Source organism: Orycteropus afer, unplaced genomic scaffold, assembly GCF_000298275.1.
Source record: "Orycteropus afer afer isolate SDZICR_OR568_19922 unplaced genomic scaffold, OryAfe1.0 scaffold00124, whole genome shotgun sequence".
NCBI lineage: Eukaryota > Metazoa > Chordata > Mammalia > Tubulidentata > Orycteropodidae > Orycteropus > Orycteropus afer.
Window position 1 is genome coordinate 7,968,297 of NW_006921711.1, and position 23,556 is coordinate 7,991,852.

Genomic DNA, 23,556 nt, shown 5'->3' on the forward strand with positions numbered 1-23,556 from the left:
ACCAATAAGCAGCATCATGATAAATGGAGAAAAGATTGAGGTTGTCAAAGAATTCACATTGCTTGGTTCTATAATCGAGGCCAATGGAAGCAGCAGTCAGGACATTATATAACGTGTAGCCCTGGGTAGGTCAGCTGCGAAGGAACTCTTTCAAGTGCTGAGGAGCAAGGATGTCTCCTTGAGGACTAAGGGGCACCAGACACAAGCCATGATATTTCCAATCACCTTGTATGCATGTGGAAGCTGGACAATGAATAAGACCAAAGAAGAGTTGATGCTTTTGAGTTGTGGTGCTGGCGAGGAATGCTGAAGGTACCATGGACTGCCAAAACAACTAACAGATCTGTCCTGGAGGAAGTGCAGCCGAAATGCTCCTTGGAAGCGAGGACAGCCAGACTTCATCTCACCTACTTTGGTCACATTGTCAGAGGGGACCATTTCCTGGAGAAGGATGTCATGCTTGGTAGGGTGGAGGGTCCACAAAAGAGGGGAAGGCCTTTGATGAGATGGATTGACATGGTGGTTGTGACAATGGGCTCAAAGAAAGCAAGGATCATGGAGCTGGCGCAGGATCTGGCAGTGTTTCATTCTGCTGTGCATGGGGTCACTATGAGTCAGAAGCGACTCGACGGCACCTAACAACAACAACAAGTACAAATAAATCTTCTACAAACATTTGTGTACTAGCCTTTATATGAGCGTATGCTTTCATTTCTCTTGAGTAAATACATACCATCCAGCTAAAATGGCTGGATCATATCATAGTTGTATACTTAACTTCTTAAGAAGCTAACAAATTGTTTCCAAACTATTTGTACCAGTTGACATGCCCACCAGCAGTGTGTAAGAGTTCCAGTTGCTCCACATTCCTGTCAACACTTGGTATGGTCAACCTTTTTAATTTCAGCCATTCTAATAGGTGTGTAGTGGTATCTCATCATGATTTAATTTGCATTTCCAAGAGTCTAATGATGTTGAACATCTTTTCATTTGTTATCTGTATATCTTCTTTGGAAAAGTGTCTGTTCAAATCTTTTGCCCATTGTTAAAATTGGATTTCTTGTTTTCTTAGTTCTGAGTTCTGAGAGTTCATTGTATAGTCTGGATACAAGTCCTTTATCAGTTCAGTTAATCTTTGGTTCATGTATTTTGGAGCTTTTTCATTGGGTACATAGATATTTATTTTTGTTATGTCCTCTTGGTCTATTGACCCTTTTATCATCATATAATGCCCTTCTTTATACCTACCTTATGCTGGATTTTGTCTCAAAGTCTATTTTATCATATATTAATATTGCAATTCCTGGTTTTGTTGTTGTTGTTGCCATTGGCTTGTTATTTTCTTTCCATCCTTTTATTTTTAATTTATTTTTATCTTTGTGTATAAAGTGAGTCTCTTGTAGGTAGCATATTGATGAACCTTGGTTTCTTATTCAATCTGCCACTTTCTTTCTCTTGACTGGTGCATTTAATCCATTCATGCTTAATGTTATTAATGATAAGTATGGCTTACTATTGTCATTTATTTCTGTTTTTTATTGTGGCGATGATAGTTTCTTTGTTCAAAGTATTTTTCTGTGCTGAGTTCATTTTGGTATCAAGTTTTCTTTCCCTTTCCTTCATTATTGTTGCTTTCATGTTTAGTAAGTTACTGTGATTTTCTCCTTTCCTATTTTGGTTAGAAGGTTTATTAATTATCTTTATAGTTAGCCTGTAGTAAATTCTTATCTCCCTATGCCTATGTTTAAAACATTCTATTCTACATTGACTGCATTGCCTTTGAACCTTTGCAAAACTCACTTGTCTGTGTATGTGTGGGTCTGTATCTGGACACTTATTCTGTTTTATTGATCTATTTGTCTATTTTACAAGACTAGTTCTTCACCGTCTCAATTACTGTAACTTTATAATAAGTCTTGAAATGAAGTAAGTAGTATTAGTCCTCTATCTTTAGTCTCCTTTTTCAAAATGGTTCTGGCTATTTCTATAAATATTTTAGAATCACCTTGTCAATTTCTGCAAAACAGCCTTCTGAGATTTTGACTGGGATTGCATTGACTCTATGAAGTAATTTGGGGAGAGTTGACATCTTATCAATACTGAATTTTCTGAATCATGAATACAGTATATCTTTCCATTTGTTTAAGTCTTTAATTGTTCTCAACAGTGTTTTGTAGTTTTCAGTGTCCAGGTCTCTGCAGAGTGTCTGTGCTCCCACACATACCAACATGGAATCGTCACCTATTGGGTGAATTTTAAGCCTGTTGCAATACTGTTATACTGGTAGACTAATAGAATAAGCTCCCCAACTTGAGGCTATTTGCTGGGAATGTAAAGAGAGTTATGAATGCATGACATCAGCAGCTACCTACTTTCCCTGCCAGAGAATGGTCTGGGCCTGCCTCTTGGACAATTGCTAAGCCTTTTTCACTGCCATTCTGTAGATTCCCAAGAGTTGCCCAAGTGTCCTGGAGCTTCATGCCCAACCCAAGCGTGGCACCCAAATCTACAGGGGCAAGGTTGAGCCTATTCTGCAGAATACTGGCTTCTCCTCACATTCAGCTTTGTATATCCTTCCTGACATAGGTTCATCATCTCAGCTCTGCATATGTCTCTTGAACCATTTTTTTGGCCACTACTCTAATTTTTTCCAGAAAAACACCCACAGATGGTGAATAGCTCAGCCAGTGCTGTTGTTACCAAAACCAAGATGTAGTGCTGTCAGAGTCTGGATTCCAGAAGAACCTTCTGTGGATTCTTCCACTGGGTGTTTCTAGGATTGATCTACTTTCCTTCTTTCCTGTCACCACCCCTTCACCCATGCCCCATCACCTTATGTTAGGTTATAACCATATATATCCACCTGGCTCCTTGCCTCTAGACTCCCAACTCTAATTGTTCCTGATGGAGGAGATACATTTATCCACTTACATCACTATATCCATCATATTGATCTTCTGCTCAAAAATAATTCATGACTTCCCAGTGTTCTGAAAAATAAAGTCCAAACTCTTTGGCTTAGCATTCAAGGAAGTTCAAATTTTAGATCCCCTCCTTATATCCCAAATCTTTAGTACCAGCCAGATTAGCCTTCTCATTGGCCTCCGCCATGGGGCCTCTAATCTTTGCTCATGCCTCTGTTCTACTCTTTCCCACACTCATCTGTTCAAATCTCACTCCCTTTAAAAAATCAGTTCAAATCTCATTTTCCTATGAAGTGTTCCTGACAATTCTGGCCCACTTGACAATCTTTTTTTCCCCCCCTTCTTTTTTTTTTTTAATTGTGATTTGGGTGAAAATTTACAGAGCAATTCACTTTCCATACAGCAGTTCACATACACTTTGTCTCATGACATTGACTACAATTTACCCCAATGCAACAGCTCCCCTCCCACTTCCACCCGATAGTTACCTCTTCCCTGCGTCCATCCCTCCATGCACTCTTGTCTCCTGAGCTGTCTCCCTGTGCATAAACAGCTCTTCTTTCTCTCATGATTGTTCTCTCCAAGGAGTGTATCTACCTCAGGTAAATGTTCAACTCATATGCCTGCCACTTGACAATCTTATGTTTCTTAGGCTTAACCAGGGATTTTATTTTATAAGTTGGCTTACACCTTCATTAATTCTACTTAAAATAATGAATTATTAACTAATAATAATTAAAAGGAGCTCCCATTTAATGAGGCACTCTGATGGCATAGTGCCTAAGGCATTTGACTGCTAACCAGAAGGCTGGTGGTTCAAACCCATCAGCCGGTCCTCAGAAGGAAGGTTGGGCAATCTACTTCTGTAGTGATACTGCCTCAGAAACCCAAGGATGGGTTGCTATGAGTTGATCCATGCCAGCCACCATACACATGCACACACACTCACACATTTCTTGGTGGGTCTATAAATTTTATTTCTAACTCAAACATCAAAAGTCTGGATTCCTAAGGCTGATCATATAGTCCAGCTTCTTGGATTGTATGTTCAGCATACGGATTGCATAAGTGAAGGATACTACCCTGCCACACATCTTTGCTGACGTTGAACCACATAGTATCCTCTCTCTTGTTCTGTTTGAATGACTATCTCCTGATTCACGTACAGGTCCCTCATGAACACAATTAAGTGCTCTGGAATTCCCATTCTTCATAATGTTATCCATACTTTGTTATGATCCACACAGTCAAATGTCTTTGAAAGGTTAAAAAGAAAGTTACATGATTTAATTTTCCATTATTAAAGCCTGGGATGAGATTGAAAAAAAAAAACACACTAGACTCCCAACAACCATACTGATAGATGGTGATGTAGAGACTCAGCGATCCTAGTAACTTGTCCAAATCCCACAGCTCATGAGTGCCATAGGGGGGATTGGAACTCATGGCCTTCCCATTCTCACATGTGATCTCCACAGCAGCCCTGGAGGTCAAACAAGATCCAACACCTTCTGTTTCAGAGGAAGGGGACTAAAACTTAGAGAGGTTACATGTCCAAGGTCTCACATCTCAAAAATGTCCAAGTGGGCCCTACATTTTAATGATACCACTTTAGACTTCTCATCTGTATTGTTGTGTAAAATCATATGCCAAAATGGCTATATCAAGATGGCATGAACTGAATTGAACATGTGAAAAATCTTGAAATGGCAAATGTTTTGTTACATATCTATTTATTTAAGGAGGAGGGGGCTCAGAAAGACATGAGGTCTAAGTGGTGTCACTCAGACTGGAATCCAGGTTTTCCAAAAATGATCAATCTGTGGCATCCCAATGCCTGCCTTAGTGCTCTGAGTCTGGCCCATAGCTGAGCATTGCCTATGTTTCTTGCTTTCCTTCCAGAGTACACCTGCACTCCCAACACACACACAAGTGCTTGACACAGAGCTGGTGCATGGGCATGCATCAGCACTGGTTGAGTTGCCTGCTGCTGTCCGGTATCTTCCACAGAAAGGGCCCAGCAGGCAGGGCTGAGGGCTGCCTCATTTGCCCCAGCTGCAGTCTCTGCTGAGCCTTTTGCAAGTCAGAGAATTGGCATTTGAGCTTAAATTCCCTTCCCAGGTGCCCATTCTTCTGGGTTTGGTGCTGTACCCTCTCCAGTTTATAACCCTGCACATACAGCTGGAAGAATCACTCCCCTAATTTTCTTCTGGCGGTCTCTCTTGATTTCTCAACTTCTAAGCAAAAAGGCTGATTAATTCTAAGTCTGGCACTGGTGCTGAGGGAGCCTGCTAGATACAGAATTAAGTGTCCACTGAAGCCCTTTGCTGACTCAGCAACTGGAGGAGCAGAAGCAAACCCTTGGGCCTTCTAGAAAGCACTGCTTGCTGAGGTGATTTTTTCTTTCAGCTTTCCTACCTGGAAAACAGTTCCCAGACACACCTACCAGCCTATCTGTCTCACTAAGCTGGAGACAGTATTTTGTAGGGAGGAATTTGAGCATTATTTTCTGGTCTCAAGGGACCTCCATCATCAAATTCTATTTCCTGACCTACCTCTGGTGGCTGAAACCCACCATTAGAGGGTCTCTTTGCAGCCACTTGTCAGAAGACTGGGCAATCTACTTCTGTAGAGATACCGCCTCAGAAACCTTAGGAGGGGTCGCTATGAGTTGGATCCGACTTGAAGGCAGTGAGGTTTTTTTTTTTTGTTTTTTTTTTAATTTTTTTGGTGGAGTAAAGGAGCCCTTGTGGCGCAGTGGTTAAAGTACTCAGCTTCTAACCAAAAGGTTTACAGTTCAAAACCACCAGTTGCTCCAGGGGAGAAAGATGCCGCAGTCTGTTTCCATAAAGATTAAAAAAAAAAAAAAAAAAAAAACTGCCCTTGGGTTGATTCTGACTTACAGCAACCCCTATTGGGTTTCCAAGGCATAAGATTTATCATAAAGGTAAATCTTTGCAGAAGTAGATTGCCTCATCTTCTTTCCATGGAGCGGCTGGTGGATTTGAACCACCAACTTTCTGGTTAGCAATCAAATGCCTCAGGCACAGTGCCAGCAGCTCCTTCATAAAGATTAAAGCACTGGAAACCCTATGGGGCAGTTCTATTTTGTCCTATAGGGTCACTGTAATCGACAATGGGTTGTTTTGTTTTGTTATTTGTTTGTTTTGGTAGCATAATGCACTGCCCTCTTTATGTTCCTTTACTCTCCAATAGTGGCAGTGCTAAGGGATGGCTATGAAGGTGGTTAGCTGACATCTTCATTAACAAATAAAAGCGTTGTATTCAATATACAGCCTCCACACAAGTCCACTAGCTCCCTCCTTCCAATTGGGAAGGCTGGCGGTTCAAACCCACCAGCCACTCCTCGGAAGGAAGGTTGGGCAATCCTACTTCTGTAGTGATACTGCCTCGGAAACCCAAGGAGGGGTCGCTATGAGTCAGGGCGACTTGGCGGCATATAGCAACAACACAACAATCCCTTCCTAGGAGCTCTGGTGCCATAGTGCCTAAGGCATTTGACTACTAATCAGAAGGCTGGCAGTTCAAACCCACCAGCTACTCCCCAGAAGAAAGGTTGGGCAATCTACTTCCATAGTGACACTGAGTTGGAAACTCAAGGAGGGGTAGCTATGAGTTGTTTCTGATTCCATGGCAGTGAGTTTGGTTTTGTTTCTTCAGATGTGCATGCCAGAGCCACCACTGCTCCCAGTATGAATGGATTGATTAGGCCTTTCTCTGTGAGGGAGGCAGTTTGCAGGCCCATTCAAGACCTAGGTTTCTGCACCTCAAGGTGTGGGCACAGGTATGCAGTAAATCCTTTCACTTTGCATGCAGTTGCTGGACTGTGTGCCTCTGTGTACATCCAAGCAGATGTGCAACAGACAAGGGTCCCCCTTCCCAGAGCTGTTCACTCTGCCCAGGAGGCTTTCAGAATTTCCTTCTTTGTGGTCACGCTGGGTTTAAGGAGCTGTGTGGGTAGCATCCCAAGTGCTACATTTGGCTTAAGTTTCCCCGTACCTCCTAGCTTGTTCCTTAGGCTTTCCTAGGCCTAGACAAGCTATTTTATGTATTGCCCCCTTGCTACCCTACCCTGGGGAGTTCTGGTGGTGTAGTGCCTAAGGCATTTGACTGCTAACCAGAAGGCTGGCAGTTCAAACCCACCAGCACTCCTCGGAAGGAAGATTGGGCAATCTACTTCCACAGAGATACCACCTCAAAAACTCAAGGAAGAGTCGCTATGAGTCAGAAAAGACTTGACGGCAGTAAGTTTGATTTTTTTTTTTTTTTTAACCTTACCCTGAGTGTGACCTAACTGAGATTCAACAGTTCTTTCCTGGGCATTTCATGATTCTAATTGTTATGCTGCTATCAAGGATGCTACAAGGATCAGTTTTCTGTCTGTCCTTGTAATGACCTCAATAGAATACAGACGAAGACAAAAGAGATGCTCAGAATCCAATTGGACTTAAATATATTCAAGAGGTGTGGCCATGCTAGATTGAAAGTGCCAGAAAAGAATTCAAAATAGCATCACACAGTTAACAGAGGAGCTTCAATGTCATGTTGAAGGAATCTGGATGGGGATGGGGTGAAGGTTTGCAAACTCAGATCAGACTTGACAGTTATCAGTAGCCAATTGCCACAGACTTGACACTAACTGTGGTGACCCCATATGTGTCAGAGTAGAACTGTTCTCCATAGGGGTTTCAGTGGCTGATTTTTCAGAAATAGATCACCAGGTCTTCCTTCTGAGGTGTGTCTGGGTGGACTTGAACCTCCAATCTTTCTGTTAGCAGCCCAGTATGTTAACCATTCGCACCATCCAGAAACTCCACTTTATAGTTCTTGTCATTGTTAAATGCTCTCCAGTCAGCTCTAAGTCAGTGACCCTATGTAAAACAGAACAAAACATTGCCCAGTCCTGCACTATCCTTACAATTATTGCTATATATGAGCCCACTTTTGTAGCCAGTGTGTCAATCCATTTCATTGAGATCTCTCTCCTTTTTGCTGACCCTCTACTCTACCAAGCATGATGTCCTTCTGCAGGAATTTGTCTCCCCTGATAACATGTCCAGGAGCTCTGGTAGTATAGTGGTTTGGCTGCTAACCAAAAGAGGTGGGCAGTTCGAACCCACCAGGCATTCTTCAGGAGAAAGAAAGATGAGGTAGTCTGCTTCTGTAAACATTTACAGCCTTGGAAACCCTGTGGGGCAATTCAATTTTGTCCTTTAGGGTTGCTATAAGTTGGAATTCACTTGATGGCAGTGAGTAGATAACGTGGCCAAAGTAAATGAGATAAAGTCTTGACATCTTTACTTCTAAGGAGCATTCTGGCTCTACTTTCTCCAAGACAAATTTGTTCATTCTTCTGGCAGTCCATGGTCTATTTGATATTCTTTGCCAACACCATAATTAAAAAGCTTCAGTTCTTCAGTCTCCCTTTTTCATTGTCTAGCTTTCACATGCATATGAGATAATTAAAAATACCATGCCTTATGAGGTGAACAATACATCAGGTAAGTACACTCCTTGGAGCAATCAATCATGGGAGAACAGAAGGGTGGTGTTTGCACAGGAAGATAGCTGGGGGCAAGGGCAGGAGTGCATAAGAGGGAAGGACACAGGGAAGAGGTAATTACAGGGAGGAAGTGGGAAGAGAGCTATTATGTTTTGAGAATTGCAGTCAGTGTCCTGAAACAAAATGTGTATGAAATGTTGTGTGGAAAATGAATTTGTTCTGCAAACTTTCACCCAAATCACAATACAAATTAAACAAAACAAAACAAAACACCATGCCTTGGGTCAGATGGTCCTTAGTTCTCAAGGTGACATCTTTGCTTTTTAACAAAGCTTGAAAGAGGTCTTTTGCAACAGATTTGCCCAATGCAGTGTTTGATTTCTTGACTGATGCTTCCATGGGCATTGATTTGGATCTAAGTGAAATTAAATACTTGACAATTTCAATTTTTTTCTCCATTTATCATGATGTTGCTTATTGGTCCAGTTGTGAGGATTTTTTGTTTTCTTTATGCTGAGGGGTAATCCATAGTGAAGACTGCAGTCTTTGTTCTTCATCCATAAGTGCTTCAAGTCTTCTTCACTTTCAACAAGCAAGATTGTGTCATGTGCAGGGCAGGTATGCCCAGGAAAGAAGGACACAGAGAAAGGGTAACCGCAAGAAGGAAGTAGGAAGAGAGCTGTTACATAATAAGGTGCTATGCAGTGAATTATTTGGTATGGCTTTTCTACTTTAGTCTTTGTAACTCCCACCAGATTACTGGGTGGGACCATGCAAATAAGGTGTATAAACTCTGATGTTGGTATTGGTTAGTTTTGTCACTCTGCTAGCCTTAAAATGAGCCCTCCTAGAGGCAGAGGCAGAATCTCACTGCCATCAAGAGAGAAGAGCTTGAGGTGAAGTGGAGCACATCCTTGGACCTGAGATCCCTGCGCTGGACTTCCTTGGCTGAGAGATGCCCCAGCTGAGAGATGTGACAGTGGAACCAAGAGGCACAAGACAGAGAGGCAGGCTTACCTGGCCCACAGAGGCCAAGGCCAGGATGAGAGGCCAAGGGCCAGAGAGGAATGTCTGAGGGCACAGCAGAGCGGAGACTGTCCTGATTGAGGAATTGTGTCCTGAGCACATTCCTGAACCTGAATTGTAGCCTGTTACTTCTCTAATAAACCCCATAGTCATGAGTGTTGACTGTGAGTTCTGTGTGGCCATTGCGATGAATTATCAAATTCAGCAGAGAAATAGTGAGGGATGTGTAAGGGACAGTTGGTGTCAAAGTTGGTAAAAAGGCTGGAGGATGGCAGCATGTCTGGCCTCATAGTAATAAGACTTGGGTTGCTAATGGTGATTCTGGCTTCCTCTTGTGAAGTTAGAGGCAGTCAAAAAATGCCACCTTCATGACCTTTATGCATAAGAATTGCAATCAATGTCATGAAACAAAATGTATTTGAACTGTTGAATGGAAAATTAGTTTGCTCTGGAAACTTTCACCCAAATCACAATTTTATTTGTTTATTTTTTAAAGTTTCTTATTAGGTCTTCCTCTAATCCTGATGTTATTTGGGGCTGTAAGAACACTCTTGGAGGGTGTGGATTTGGAATTTCAACGTTTAGGCAGAGTGAGTATATAATTGAATTGAAATTATCCCTTCTCGTCATGAGAAAGCTTCTTTGTCTATGGCTCCAAATCTGTGTCCCAGCCAAAAATGTAGTCTACAGGCAACTTCAGACTATCAAGAAGAACATCCTGGTTTACTTGGTATGAACCCTTTATCTGGTGAAAAGGCAAAATTATTCACTTAGTGAGTTAGAGTTTTAGTACAGAGAAGATTTAGAATTATGTATGGATATGAAGAAGAAAATGAAACTCATGGAATTACTAGTTTTTAGGAATTATATATATATATATATAACTGCTTGTTTAGAGTGACTGGTAGATTAAACTTTTGGGTACATTTCCTCCCCCAGAGGCTTAATTTTGCTCATGAATCTGAGGTTTAGGCGTGGTGTGGTGGGGATAGCTCACCTTTGCTCTACTCCACATCACCTGGGGTTGCTTAGAGGCAACCTGTGCTGAGATTGTCTGAAGGCTGGTTCACTAATACATCTGTTATTTGGAGCTAGCTGTGGGCTGAGACCCTAGCTTGTGCTGTGGCCAGAACACTTTCATATGCCTTCTCCATGAAGCATGATTTCATCACAATATGGTGGCAGGGTCCCAAAGATCCTGAGATAGAAAGCCAGGTGGGAGCCATATCACTTAGCACTGGAAGTTACATAGCATCACTTCTCCCACATCCTCTTCACCAAAGTAATAGCAGATGCTTGCCCAATATCAAGGGGAGGAGAAATAAGAGTCTACTTCCTATGGTCTAGACAAACACATGGACTGCAAATATTGGTGTGACCCTCCAGAGCCATCAGGCCTCCATTGACAGTTTCTTTGTGGCCTTTATGTTTTCATTTATTGGCAATGGTGGTTCGGTGGCAGAATTCTTGCTTTCCATATAGGAGAACAAGGTGGGATACCTGGCCAATTCACCTCTTATTGGGCCACTACCTGTCCATCATTGGAGGCTTGTGTGTTGCTATTATGCTGAATAAGTTTCAGAGAGGCTTTCAAAAGAAAAGCTTGGTGATCTGCTTCAAAATCAGTCAGTGAAAACACTACGAATCACCATGATCCAGTCCCTTTATACCATGAGCTGGAGGCTGATATGATGGTGGCTAACAACACATTTTTATTAATTCTCCTCAATGTCTTCCCAGCCTCCATATACCACACAGATTTTATTATGGTAGCACCTCACTACCAGGTCCCAAAATCTATATCAAGTATCTGTTGATGCAGAATAAACCATCCCAAAATGTAGTGATGTAAAACAATAACAACATCGATTTTTCTCACAAATCTGCCATTTGGGCAGGACTTGGTGGGTATAGCTCTTCTTTGCATCACTCAGTGTCAGCTGTAACAGCTGGAAGGCTGGGGACTGGAATCATCTGAAGGCTCAATCACTCATATATCTGGCGGTTGATCCTGGCTGTGGGCTAAGACCTTAGCTGGGGCTCTCAGCCAGTAAATCTATACATAACTTTTCCACGTGGCCGAGCTTCTGGGCTTCCTCACAATGTGGTGGCTGGGTTCCAAGTGCAAATGGCCTGAGAGAGAGGCAGATGGAAGCAATCTCACCTTTCATAGCCTAGCCTTGTACATCATACAGCATCACTCACCACATTCTGTGTTGAGGTAGTCATTGGGCCTCTCTAATGTCAAGGAGTGGGGAAATGGACTCTTGGTAATGGAGCAGCAAGGTTCTGGAAGAACATGTCAAACTCAAGGTATTGCTGTGCAATTTTGGAAATGACAATCTGCCATACTTTTGCAGTAGTTGTTGTTAGGTACATTGAGTCAGTCTGACTCTTAGTGACCCTATATACAACAGAATGAAATACTGCTCGATTCTGCACCATCTTCACAATCATTGCCATGTTTGAGCCCATTTTTGCAGCCACGATGTCAATCCATCTCATTGAGAGTGTTCTTCTTTTTTGCTGACACTTTACTTTACCAAGCATGATGTCCAGAGATTCGTCCTTCCTGATCACATGTACAAAGTATGTGAGAAGAAGTCTCACCATCCTCACTTCTTTTTTTTTTTTTCCCACCATCCTCACTTCTAAAAAGCATTCCGGCTGTACAAATCTTCCACGATAGATTTGCTCATTCTTTTGGAAGTTTATGGTACATTCAATACTCTTTGCCAACACCATAACTTAAAAGCATCAGTTCTTCTTCAGTCATCCTTATTCATTGTCCAGCTTTCACATGTGTATGGGGCAATTGAAGATACCATGCCTTGGGTCAGGTACATCTTAGTCATCAAGGTGACATCTTCACTTCTTAACACATTAAACACAACTTTTGTGCCAGAAGTGCCTGGTGCAATACATTGTTTGATTTCTTGACTGCTGCTTCCATGGGTGTTGATTGTGTATTCAAGTAAAATGAAATCCTTAACAACTTCTATCTTTTCTCTGTTTATCATAATGTTGTTTATAGGTCCAGTTGTGAGTATTTTTGTTTCCTTTATGTTAAGGTGTAATCCACGCTGAAGACTATAGTCTTTGATCTTTCTCAGTAAGTGCTTCAAGTCCTCTTCACTTTCAGCAAGCAAGATTGTATCATCATGCATATCACAGTTTGTTAATGAGTCTTCTTCCAATCTTGATGTCACGTTCTCCTTCAGATAGTCTAGTTTCTCAGATTATTTGCTTAGCATACAGATTGAATAAGTATAGTATCACATGCAAGTAAAATGTTGCTGAAGATAATTCAGAAATGATTGCAGAGATTCATTGACAGGAAATTACCAGAAATTCAAGCCAGATTCAGAAGAGGATGTGGATGAGGGATATTATTACTGATGTCAGATAGATCTTGGCTGAAAGCAGAGAATACTAGAAATATGTTTGTCTGTGTTTCGTTGAGTATCCAAAGGGATTCAACTGTGTGGATCATAACAAATTATGGATAACATTATAAAGAATGGATATTCTAGAACACTTAATTGTGCTTATGGAGAACCTGTACATAGATCAAGAGACTGTCATTTGAACAGAACAAGGGGATATTTTCTACACTAGAAGGAATGCAAACTCCCAGGAGCTTTCAGCTGGGAGAAGTAGTTCCAGTAGCCCTGTCTTCTTAAGATAGTCACAGATATGGGACATTCAAAAAAGGATATGGAAATAGGGAAAGGGGTGAACAGAAATACTCAAAAGAGTCCAAGTGCTCTGGGAAAGCCAACAATACGGTCTGTCACAGGATAAGAAAACAAAATACTGATGAATCAGGAGTCAGGGTGAAATATCCTTGTCCCTTATCTCATATGACCACAGACAGAAAAAGGGAATCCTGGGAACATCAAGTGACAGAAAATGTGAACCCTAGACTAGCTAAAGGCCCAATTGTAACAGAAAGTTGGCCTGACCCAGGTGGTCCCTCTCTTGAGTCCTTATGGTCTTTGACCACTGAAAGGACAGGCCAGTGGCCCTCCTCCGAGCCATGCCATCACTTACTCATGACTTGTTTCAATCCAATCTAGACTGGAAATAATTTTGTTCTTACACATGGTGCTATAGGCATACACAATTAGGAAGCTTTTATTCACTGAAATTGTTCAAATAACGTTTTGGTAACAAGTACCAAGATATATTTAAAGATCTTTCTTGGGTTACTAAAACTGTAGTGTTTGGGGTATGGTGAACTAGATTCTCTGAACAAACTAAAGAAAAGGTATTTTTCTAAGGATGAGCAAAAGAATTCATGGAAGGTGAGCATGAAATAGCATATCTCATGGCTGCTAAAGTCAGGAAGGATGTTCTAAATATTTATTAAGACCATATCAAGGAATAAAATTTTCCACTGAGAAAATTTTCTATGCAATGCCTAACCTAGAATTTTTTCTCTTACTGCCAAAACTTTATACACAGAGGGTAGCTCTGAGAAGGTTCTGAATGAAGGAAGATTCATTGAGGGGTCCCAGGACCACAGGGAGTGAGTGAGATGCTGTGCCCAGATGGAACAGAATTCTTTGGCGCTCTGCAAAGCATTCTCTGAAGTTGTCAGCTGCCTCCAGCAAGGAGAAAAGCCTGCCAAGCTGCCTCAGTTTCTTCAATGCAGCAGTGATTGGACCAGTCTAAAGTCCCCAGTGTATGCAGGCAACATTTAGTGGCCACCTGTACACCTTATGTTTGGCAGTCCAACAGGCAAGCCACACCCACTGCCCCCTTCCGGGAGGACAGCTGCAGGGCAAGGACACTCAGCTATCTTACACAAACATTCAGTTCTGTCTTTAGACACCATTAGGCTCAGGCCTGTCTATGGTCCCAAGCCTTCGGCTATGACCTACATAATAATAATAATAAAACAGTTGCTGTCAAGTTGCCTTTAACTCACAGTGATTCCATGTGTGTCAGAGTAGAACTGTGGTTTCTACTCTACTAGTAGAGTTTTCAGTGGCTGATTTTTTGGAAGTAGATCACCAGGCCTTTCATCTGAGGTACTGCTGGGTGGACTTGAACCTCCAATCTTTTGGTTAGCAACCTCGCACATTAACCACTTGTACCACCCAGAGACTTTTTGCTCCATCTCAGTGGTGGCAGATTGTCTTGAGGCCCAGGCTGTGCCAGGCAGGATTTGCTGACAGGCCTTTCTCCTGATACGGTTTCTCAGTAAGACAACCAAGTTCTGGGTGAGGAGGGAGCATTCTTGACAGAGGAGCCTCCTCCCTCCCTGTCTGGGGACTCTGGGAGCTCTGGTTCCAGGAGGTTGCAGCACAGGCACTTTGTGAAGGTGCCGTCTGGCACTGGGTGAGCCTGCCTGATGCTGTGTAAGGGGGACTGGGTATTGGTTTACCTGCTCACTGACCCATCGCTTCTCCACCTCCCACGCTGTCCAAGCAGCTTATTCTACAGCCAGCATTTGGGAGCCAATTTACTCAGGCTCTGAGGTTTGTTTTGTTAAGGACTTTAAAATGTATTAAGAAATGTGCAAAGATCTCTGTCATCACTTTTTCCTTTGGAATAAACCTGAGCAATTGATTCAGGAAGTCACTGCTTGCCTCTCCTACCAGCAGACCACTTGGGATAGCTGGAGTCCCTGGGTGGGGTGAGAACTGGGGCTCAGCGCCCTTCAAGCTGTTCTGTCCAGGGCAATTATGATCTGAGCAGGGGAAGGGGAGAGAGGGCTGTCAAGGTGTGGGGTGGGGGGTCAGTGGTTTCTCTCTGTTCATTCACTCCTGGTACTATAGACACTGTAGTGTTCAGGAGGCAGAACTCAAGACTTTGAGGCCCTCCCAACATTCTCAGTCCCCATTACATGGCACAGTAAAGATTTCTGTTGTGACAACAGATTGAGTAGGGAAGACAACTGAGATCTGTTTTTGACTCCCCACCACCACAAATCTCTGTTGTGTCCTCAGATGAGCTGCAGGGCATGGCCCAGAACTCTGAGGGTTTCCCCTGGGACTCCTCCCATTGGCTGTGGAGAGGGTGTTCTTATTGCCTTGCTCCATCTCGAAATGAGATTGGAGGTGAAAGCCACTTCATTCCTTCCAGTCCTCAGTTGCTCTCAAATTGATTCAAAATCATGGTGAATCCATATGTGTCAGAATGGAACTGTGCAGCGTAGGGTTTTCAATGGCTATTTTTTCAGAAGTAGATCACCAGATCTTTCTTCCAAAGCTCCTCTGGGTCGACTTGGATCTCCAACCTTTCCATTGCTGTTGTTATTTGCTGTTGAGTCGAACCTGACTCATAGTGACCCCTCCTTGGGTTTCCAAGGCAGTATCACTGTGGAAGTGGATCTCCCAACCTTCTTTCCGAGGAGTGGCTGGCTGGTGGGTTTGAACCACCAGCCTTCTGGTTAGCAGTCAAGTGCCTTAGGCACTATGCAACCTTTTCATTAGCAGCTGCGTATGTTAACCATTTGCACCACCCAGGAACTCTACTACAGAATCCTCATTTATATAGCATGAACCAAATCCTTGTCCTGCTAGTTGATGGTGCTAATATGTCCCAAAGATTCATAGTCATTCCTCCCCAAGGTTGTCCCATGTATCACTCCACTCTCTGAAAGCCTTGGATGGGATCTGGTCACAATCAGGGTGTGCTGACATAGGACACAGATTGAGCCTGGGGTCAAGGCTTAGTGGTCAGTAGACCTGGTCCCTCCTCTAGGCTTTCATTGTGTCTGCTGTAAAGTCTCTCATTAAGAGACCATTTCTGGGAAATCTATGACATGCTTTCTCAGGGTTGATGTGGCTAAAATTAAAGTCTCGGCAAAATAGCAAATTATTACAAGTCATGAATCTTCAGAGTCACTAGAGAATGCTTGATACTATGAATGTTAAATTTGTGAATGCTAAAGGTCTGTGACAATGAATAAGGCATCTGACACCATTCCAGCATGTCTCCTTCCTGCCCTACAGACACTAGTCAGCCCTGGAGGTTCAGACCTGTCTCCCTTGCTATGTGTCATGCATGGGGCTCTGCTGTACATCACTCATGCCCACCACCAACCCTGTGAGAACTTAGCTTTCCTAAAACCGCACTCAGCTAATGTGAGAAACAAATTCAAGTCTTCAGTAATAATAATAAGCCCTTTCTATCCACCTCTTACACCCTGTTCCAGGCACTGTTCCATTTCACCTTCATGACAACTCCGTGAAGTTGGCCTGCTATCTATCTCATTACAGATGAGGACACAGTGGGTCAGAGAGGTAGAGGACTTGACCCAAGGTCGCACAGCTGGTGGTGGGCAGAGCAGGAACATGAGCCCCAGTCTGACTGACTCTAAACCCCACCTCTCTCCACTCTGTCCTAAGGAGATTGTTGCTACCCTCCTTTCTAGGACAGGAGCCTTTCTGACATGGCCTTTTAGAAAACCATGCCCACATACTGCAATTTTAGGCACCATGACATGCTGGGGATGGAAAACGTTGGAGAGGCAAGTACTTCTGGGGCAGCCTTTATGCCTATGAATTCAGAAACGATTCAATGCTTAGCTCTGGGTCTATTTTTAGCTCCTCTCAGTCTTGCCAACGGCCCAGGCGTGGCCCACAGTTCTGTTGGCTCCTTGGGCAGAGCTGCCAAGTTGATCTGACTCTACCTATTGAAATGCTGGTGGCATTTGAGATGAGGTGCTTTTCCCAGTTAATTTTAACCTGTCAGTTTTCATCCTTTCCTTTGAAGCCTAAATACCAATGTGCCACCTCCCTAAACAAAAGGCTGGTGTTGGCTTTGACTCATCTCTTTGGGTTAGAGTCACAGGAGGTGACAGAATCAGGGAGTTGGGGCATGTGTCTGTGCGTGTAGGGGGAAGAATGTGGGGCTGCCTAAATTATGGGGCATCTTTTCCATGGAAAGTAGTACAGTTATTAAAATACCAATGTATTTATCAATAAGAAAAGATGTTTAAAATATAAAGTGGAGGAAAAAGAACTAGTTACAAAATTATGTATAACACAGCCCATTTTGTATTTAAAATATATCTACATATTTTTAAAATACCACGAAGACACATTCTGAAATAATCATCATCTCTGGGTAGTGATTTAGGTGATTTCTTTTTGGATGATTTTCTTTTATCCACTATTTTTTTCCCCAAAATTAAATAACTTGTAAAATTTTAAAATACAGCAAATTTACTGATTAATGTAGAACTAACAGACCTTTGTATGAATTTCAGTGAAGACTGGTTTCTCAAATTAGGTTACTACAAACCTACATTTGAATGAATTTCTATTCAGGTCTGTTTTCTATTCATCTTTCACCTACTTCCTATTTTGAAAAACTTAAAACCCACAGAAAAGTTGCAAGAAGGGTACAACCAACGCCCAAATTCTTTTCACCTAAACTGATTGATTAATCACATTTTTTTTAACCACAATTGCTTTCCCTCTCACTATTGTCATATTCATTTTTAACCTCTCAGCATCTAACCCCATGTCCAATGAATGAATGAGCAGCTGGAGTGGTCAGGAAGGCCGGTCTGTAAAGGACCAAGTAGGTATACAGTGAGTGCTGACGTCCAGTGGGTGACTGGCAGAGAAGCAAAGGCAGAGCAGGTTGCCAGACAGAGAGCAGAGTAAGTCAAAGCTTGGAGGGTGGGTACACAGTGCATTCTGGGAACTGGCCAACAGGGGTGGGAGCTGGTGGAGAAGAAGCTGGAGGCATGGGCACAAGGGAGCCTGGAATGTCTCAGTTATCACCTGCAAGTATCTTAGTGTGAGAGAAGCCACACTAAGTGTCACAGGAGTGACACAATCAGCTTTTTGCATTTTAAAAGACTCTCTGACACCAGAAGATGAAGATGGACTTTAAAGGTATGGATAGAAGAAGAAGATTACCTGTTAAAGTGGTCAAGGGAAAAGACAAGGAGGGCTGAGGAGGGGGTAGGGGGCAGACAGAGGTGGAATCGATGGCTGTTGGAATGACTGCCTGGGTATGGCAAGGTGGAGAGTCATCCAAGACACTCCTTGGGGAGAGGAGGTCAGTGCTGTTTCTCTGGATGGGAATACGCAAGAAAAGCCAGTGGAGGAGGTTAAGGGGGTGAGGGAGATGCTGGCTTCAGTCTGAACACACTAAGGCTGAATTAAGTAGTTCTGATGGCATAGTGGTTAAAGCATTTGGCTGCTAACCCAAAGGACAGTGGTTTGAACTGATCAGCTGCTCTGTGGGAGAAAGATAAGGTAGTGTGCAAAGATTTATAGCCTTGGAAAGAAACCATATAGGGCAGTTCTACTCTGTCCTATAGAGTGGCTATGAGTCAGAATCAACTCAATGGCAATGGATTTTAAGGTTGAATTGTTTCCAGGATATTCAAATGGAACTACCTAGCAGGCAGTTGTTTATGGGTTGGGAGCTCAGAACCAAGGACAGGTCTGGAGGTGCAAAGTTTGGAATCATGAGTATCTTATGGGTAGGGTGATCATTATCCTTGTTGGTCTGGGGCATGCCTATATTCCATCAAAATTATTAATAATTGATCATTAATTAATAATTATTAATAGCCGCCCCTTTCACTAGTCTGGTTTGGGCATCTACCTAGGGGAGACTAGCTGCTCTCTGCATTCACCTGACACTCATCACTCCTGGCCTGACCTAGCCCTGTGGGCATTTAATAAATATGTGGTTTTATCTTCTATCCTTGGGTATTCTCCACTGTACTTTGCGTGATATAGTACAGGTAGATGGTAGGTAAGAAATATTTGTCTGTTGTGTCTTCAGGTTCCAATCTGTTGAGGGAAAGGCTCTGTGGGTAATCTTGCTGGAAGGTGAGAGACTGAGATACCCTCTTGGACCAAACTTTTACAAGGTATAAAACCAAACTCACTGCCATCAAATGGATTCTGACTCATAGAGACCCCCATTGGGTTTCCAAGGCTGTAAACTTTGTGGCAGTAGATCACCCCATCTTCCCTCCATGGAGTGGCTGGTGGGTTTGAACCCCTGACCTTCTGGTTAGCAGCCAAATGCCTTATCCATTACACCACCACAACTACTAGGTATAGGTTTTAGGAAATGTCAGAGTAGTAAGAAAACACTGAAACATTCTCTGTTTTCATAAAGGGCTCACCCTGCTCCCTTCCCTCACCACCTGCCTGGGCTGGGACAGTTGAAGTGGATGTGTAGGACGTACCCCCATTTTGTCTCCTCAGAGGCAGTGTGGTCATCCAGCCCTGCATGAGTTCTTCTGAGCCCAACCTGCCTGTGAGAGCCAGACCCTTGACAAGCCCCTGTCCACCTCTACCTGCTGCTGTTCCACATAGCCTTGACTTCAGCCAACCTGCCCCACTTTGCCTTTTCCCAAACACATCTTCAACATTTTTGCCTTTGGGACAAGAAAAGCTCCTTTTCTATTCCCTCATGCCCCCCACTCCCAAGTCTAACTGAAATCCTTACCCATTCTTTAGGGCTGACTCAAATATGCTCTAATGCTCCAGGAGACCATCCTGGATTCTTCCCTGCTGGATGCAATGGTCACTTCACCCTTAAGTCCTGGGGACACCCACTGCCTTCCTAATTTTTTCACCTGAGCACCAGTCTTTGCAGCTGAGTCATGGGACCCTTTCTTTTGCATTTGTGTACTTCTATAATGCCAAACGTAGAAATAATTGCTCCATGATGTGCAGAGAAAGTGTGTGAATGAAGCAACAGGGATGAGTTTCCAGACAAAAAGGCAGCATTGAGGGTTACAGAGCAGGGGATGGGAGGATGAAAACAGACCTTTGCATTCCTTCCTTCCTTCCTTCACTCATATGGCAAATATTTATTGACAATTTCTATACATTAGACACTAAGTTGCATAGTGGATTTAGAAAAATAGTTCCTACCTTCAGAGACCATGTCATTATCTAGGGAAGGAAGGAAAAAGAAGGAGACAGATATGTAAACAAACAGTTATCAGACTATGGTAACTTAATGTACAGGGCTGTAGTGCAGTGATGGGAGGACTAATTCTGTCTCGCTGTGTTGGGAAGGTCTTCACCAAGGAAGTAGCATTTAAGTTAGGCCCTGAGGTATGCATAGGAATTCTCCAGGTACTAGGGAAAGGGTACTGCTGGCAGAAGGAACAATAAGAGCAAATGCACTGAGCCCCAGAAATGCTTGTACAGGAAACTAAAAGATATTTAATGCAATGAAGATAATAAACATGTGGAAGGAGGCAGGACAATGCCAGGGAGATGAAGCAAGGGAAAAGGAGAGGGGCCTGACACTGTAGACAAAGGGGAGGTTTTTAAAGCAAGCTAAGTTGTAGTGACTGTAGCAGGAACAAAAGTGGAAAAGAGGAGGTCCTAAAAATAGCACCACTTGCCATCCATGTTTACCTGGGGCTGCCCTGAACTCTGGGTCATGGCAGCTTTGCTTTGCATTGTAAGTCCCTGTGGGGAGCTGCTCACCCTACAACCCTGAGTTGCCAGCAGCTGTGACAGATCCCAGCCACCTCCTCACCTACTCTCCTGGATGAGCACTTCTGGGGACAGAGAACTCTGCAGGGCTGGTGCCTGGACAGAACTCTCCTTTGCTGCCAGTGGGAAGATGCCTGTGCCCCTCAGGACAGGCAGGTGGCAAGGCCTGCCTTTCCAGTGGGCAGCCACACAGGGTGAGAAGTGCCCTTTCAAGTGTGCAGGAGATGGCAGGAGCCTGTGGGCTAAGATCCACCCACTCAGGTGTCCACATCTGGCAACTTCATCTGTCTCTAGCCAATTGTGTCCCTGCAGATGAAATGGCAGAAGGAACTGGGCACTCTGAATTTTTAAAAAATTCCAACTTAAATGTTTCTTGTTCTTGTCCGATGATACTCAGTCCTTGCTGACTACTTCCTAGAAACCACAATCTCTTGGTCAGTTTTGGGTACACGGATTACTCTTTCCCCAGCCCTCCGCACTCACCCAGTCTCACATCCTTGCTGGCTGGTTTGGAGAGCGGTGGCCTTTCCTGTCTTGTTGTGCAGTTCCACAAATAGAAAATGTCAGTGTTTCATCCCTAAAGGGAGTCCAGATTGGGAAGTTCCAGAAGCAAACATCTAAAGATACAGCATTGCTCCCCTGGGAATGGGTCCAAGGGGAAGAACTGATGGCATGACAATGCACGTCCTTAAATGTACTCAGCAGCCTCTGTGGGCAAGACCCCCAGAGGGCTGAGAAAGCTCCCTGGCCTGCTGGAGCTTCCAAATAAAAAGGCAAACTCACAGGCTTATCAGTCCTACAGTCAGCATCACAGTGCAGTGGTGAGCTGTCAGACAGCCCAGGGTGGCTTGCCTGGTGGTCATGGTCAGGAAGGAAAGATTTGATGGAGGGAGCATTTCCTGTGAATTGGGCTGGGAACAGGAATAGGGAATGGATGGAGATGATTCCAAGAAGAGGAGTGGTGAGGGCATTTCAGGCTGGTGAGATGGTACCATCAAAAGTGTGAGGGGGAGATCTGAGGGACATGGGCTGTGGCTTGGGATGTGCATCACAGACTGAGGGGGACTTGAATGCCTGTTCGAGGACTTAAACCCTTCTGTGAGAGGAGAGTAAGTACAGCCTGTGGGCACATCCAATCCTGGCTCTGCCTTTTCAGCTTAAGCCTTGGGCAGGTTATACTTTGCTCCTGGTCAGATGAGGGGTTGGCACAGAGCACAGGTTCCCAACCAGGAAGACAAGGGTGCTCTTTAAAAGTACACACAAATGTATAGCTATCCCTGGAGTCCCCAAGGGCAAGCGTTTAACATACTTAGCTGCTAACCAAAAGGTTAGAGTTTTGAGTCCACCCAGAAGCACTTCAGAAGAAAGGCCTGGTGATCTACTTCCAAAAAATCAACCATTGACATCTCTGTGGAACACATTTCTATTCTAACATACATGAAATCACCATGAGTCAAAGTGAACTCGACAGCAACTGGTACTGGTAAGAGCTAGTCCTACTGATGAGCATCTCTGGAGCATGACCTGGACATGTTTTAAAAGATGCTGGTTTGTACCACTGGACAAACTCATCTTCAAGATCTCATGTTTCTGAGATATGAGAAATGGATGAGATGGCTGACACAAATGCTTCCTGCCCAGTCCTATCCGGTCTTCACAAGCACAAGGAATCATGGCGAAGGATTCATTCCCCCTGTATAGACTACACATCAGAATTGGCTAGGGTTATCTATAAATTTTCAGAGCAGAAGCTGATGCTGGGGGGTGGAGAGATGTTTTTAGGTCTGAATGATCCAAATAATTGCAGTGGTGGAAATGTCCTCCCAGCATGCCCTGGGTGGTGGGAACAATTAGTCATGAGTTGGGGTGAGGAGAGGTAGTTGAGGAATAGGGAATAAATAAAGGAGTGAGCAGTCGTGTCTCAAGCAGGCCTGCGAGGGCGGGGGTGGCTGCCAGCATGCCAGAGTCCCAGGCAGGGAGGCTGAGACATGAGTCACACCCTGAGATACAGACCTGCCGGCACCCAGCCTCTCTAGAAGGAGGGAGGAAGCAGGCTCTGGATGTTCCAAGTGTCAAGTTAAGCCTCTTATTTTGTCCTTGGGTTTTTCAGATCTTTGTCACCAAGTTTTGCAAAACCCCAGAGCTGAATGACTTCTGTTCATAGTTCTTCTGTTGCTCTTGATCCATAAACCTCAGGAGCTCTACTTGTGACTGAAAGAGCTAGAGCTGCCTAATCAGTGTTCTGGGTTGTAGTAACCAGAGCATTCTTACCATGGAGCTGCCCCTATGGGACTATTCTCTGTATTAGATATTGGGGGCTGATTTGTGAAGATGGGAGGAGGAATGATTTTTGTTCCTACATTCTCAGCAGCCTGCTTCTTCCCAAGGCCCTAGTTTGCTCTTGTTCCCTCCTCATATGTGACCACTGGCCCACACAGGAAGGCTTCTTCCCAGAGAGAAGCCCTGTTCTCATGTCTTGAGGAGAAGATCCAGCCCCCTACTCTAGGCAACAGGGAGCTCTGGTAGCATAGTGGCTAAGACACTAACCAGACGGCTGGCGGTTCAAACCCACCAGCCACTCCTCGGAAGGAAGGTTGGGCAATCCTACTTCCGTAGTGATACTGCCTCGGAAACC